At 38.4% G+C, this 3,291-nt stretch overlaps 1 pseudogene; it reads left to right on the forward strand.

The window, feature by feature from the left end:
- Window positions 1-2,819: 2,819 nt before the first annotated feature.
- Window positions 2,820-3,006, forward strand: LOC123853259 (cytochrome c oxidase subunit 7C, mitochondrial-like; annotated as a pseudogene).
- The last annotated feature ends 285 nt before the right edge of the window (window positions 3,007-3,291 follow it).

Here is a 3,291-nt window from a genome sequence, read left to right on the forward strand (position 1 = left end):
GGGAAAGAACTTGATAGAACAGTTTTTAATTTCTGCCTCTAGCACCGACTTGCCGGAATACCTGATACTGGTCACAAATCTTCCATGCCTTCTTTATCTCTGGATGGCAAGCACATATCCCTTTCTCTGAAGGTCACCTGCAGATTTAATTAAGCCCGAGGAAGTAGCTGGATGCTTGCTGTGAAGTTACCAGCCAAGTAAGAACTTTAGTTTACCCACCAAATATACCAACCAGAAAGCCAAATGGCATTACTTTGCTCTTTCTCCTTGCCTCATTCTTTTCCTATCCAGATTTCAAAAACTTTTATTGAAATGAAACGTTTCCTTAATGCGATCAAGAATATTTGTGTATATGCACATAACTACTCAGGTCATGGCTCATCTTGGAGTGGATATCTAAGGAATGAAAGGAGCCAACATAGATAATATATTTTAGAGTATGAGCAAATGATTTAGGTAGGTTGGGGGCAATTATTGGCTGGGAGCTCTGAATGTGGGTTTTTCACAGCTGTGAGTCGAATGTACAGTGACAGGAATCACAGAGCAGTCCATCATGCTATTCTCTTTGTGCACTGGTCAAGAACATTTGATGTACCATTTATAAAGTCTGCTATGTCCTTCCCAAACACTGATTAAGTATAAAGAAATGCAAGGAGACATGTTCACTTTCTTGTGGACTGCTGATACCCTGGGTCACATGGTATTTGGATAGAATGATTCAAGGGCCCTTCACAACTAAGGAGAGGAAGAGTCCGTTGAGTTTTGAATGTTCCATTGTGTGGTTGATGCATTTCACAGTTCTAACTCAAGCCACCCTCAGAAGAGTTTCTCCTTCCATGCTTTTGGAAGAAAAGACAAGAGTTTTTAATATTTCAAAAATGTGCATGGGCAGATACCATTTCATTGTCCTCTTCCCTGGTTAAATGCATGAACCTGAGTCAGCAGCCTTCTCTTGAATCTGTCATTTCGGAGTTTTCATCTGAAGTACTTTCCATTGAATCTTTCATGAAGGTAGTCTTACTTCAGGTCTACAGATCATTGCATAGGTTTTCTCCAAATGCCAAACTTCAGACTAAGCTTATTCATTCTCAGTCCTATCCCTGTGAAAGAATCCTTCTTTACCTGCTTTCAAGGTTCAAAACAATCCAGTTGTTAAAAATCCTTTTCTTTGATCTTGGAACATTTTCTTTCCACATCATCTCCTGTGCTCTGTAACACTCTGAATTACCTTCTAACCTGTAGGTTTCATAATTATAGTCAGTGGTTGTTAGTCATATCCAGAAATCAAACCTCTTTATATTCTGCCTTAGCTAAGTAGCTAAAACATCTAGTCAGTACAGAATGATGTAACTTCAAAAGGGAGTAACAGGGGTGCCTGGGTGGCTCAGTTGTTAAGCATCTGCCTTTGACTCAGGTCGGGGTCCTGGGAACGAGCCCCGCATCGGGCTCCCTGCTCCATGGGAAGTCTGCTGCTCCCTCTCCCACTCCCCCTGCTTGTGTTCCCTCTCTCTCTCTCTCTCTAATAAATAAAATCTTTAAAAAAAAAAAAAAGAGGGGGGGAGTAACAGTGTGGTCAGATGAGGGCTACATGGCTCTCTACCCAAGGTGCCATTATGTTGTGTTATTACTATAGCCCATGATCTATCTCCCTATTACATTCAGCACTTCATAGACTTGGTAAGGCTGACTCATGCTAATCAAAATTGTATGACACTAAAGTATATAAAATAAGGAACATTAAAATGGGGATATGCTTTTCTCATGATGGAGAGGAATACATTTACCAGCTTCCCTGAAAAGTGGACCTAACTAGAGGTGCCTCGTGAGGGGAGTGAAAAGGCAGCCTTGAGGCATATTTCAACAAAGCTATTCTAGACCTGTTGAACCATCCATCATTACAGATTACTATGAGAACCAAAAAGTAGGTCTTTCATGGGATTGGGTAAAGTCAACTTTAGGCTCTTCACCCTCCTGCCCTATTCTTGGGGCTGACTGTCCTCCTTTTATTCATTTTTTTTCTCCAAATGAGGTACAGTTGTATTCCTGCCTTAAAAATCATAAGCCTCTTCCAAATCTGCTTTCCTTCTATTGTATTCAGGTCTCTCTAGTTTCTTGAGATACAAATTTAAAGAACCTCCTGGGGTACCACTACAAGGCTGATCTTGTTTATTGTTTATAGACTTAATCTGTCCCTGGGTGGGTGGGCTGATCTTGATGTCTCCATGGTCCACCAACATAAAATTACTAAAATTATTTGACAAAACGCATATGCTTTCTAACCAACTTCTTTAGTGTTTTGTAAAATAGAAAAATGAAGGTATGTGATGCAAATGCTCTATAGTAGTGAAACTGGAAAGTATAGAAGCTCAGCTATAATTCTGTAGATCATTAGTCATTAACCAAATAAACTTGTTTTGTGGAAATTCCTCCACTATATCCCAATTGCTAATTATGCAATAGAAATCTGACAAGGAATTCACTGTTTTATGGAATAATGTAACGTATTTTGAGACTCTGAAGTGTTAGAAAAATAATTTCTTATCGAGGTTATTGGTTAAAAGCTTTAGATTGACTTATGAGGGTAGTTTTCCATGACTCTTGTAGGAGAGAAAGAATTTCTTCTGCCCTTCAAGATCCTTTTAGCTGGATTAAATCATATTGGTGTAAGACAGATTAACAATAGAAAATCAAAATTTCGTATGTAGACTCCACACAGATATGGACATTCCAAAGACAAAATGAGGTATGTCACTTGAAGGAGAATAGGATTTTCTACTGTCTTGGGTCTCTGCGCCTTTCACAGAACTTCGAATAGCTCTATGTTGGGACAGAGCATCCAGAGGTTTACAAACTGGGTGTTCCTTAGGAGCCACTGTGAGGAGGTCCTAGGGAAGAATTTGCCATTTTCAGTGGAAAATGAGTGGGGGTTAATAATTATGACTGTGTACTTTGGATCTGGATTTGCTACACCCTTCTATAGTAAGACACCAAATGCTTAAGAAATAAGGATGTTTAATTCATTAAACAGATGTGAAAAGGAGCATTTTAAGAGTGTTGGTCTCTTTGGAAAATGGATCAAACTCTTGAATTCATACTAGATAGGTTTGTAAATGCATGAATCCTTAATATCTTTTCTGAAACATGGAATGTAGTTGTTTACTTTTTCTTTGGGAAATATTCCAGTATTTGGTCAAAATGTGTGTGATTTAGCTTGTTTTCTTGGTTTTATATTTTGATATTTTAATTTTTGATTATTAGGTCAGGACCTTGTTGATAATTTCTATTAAAAAA

This window comes from Mirounga angustirostris, unplaced genomic scaffold, assembly GCF_029215605.1.
Source record: "Mirounga angustirostris isolate CCGP_5_RB_7025 unplaced genomic scaffold, mMirAng1.0.hap1 SCAF_14, whole genome shotgun sequence".
NCBI lineage: Eukaryota > Metazoa > Chordata > Mammalia > Carnivora > Phocidae > Mirounga > Mirounga angustirostris.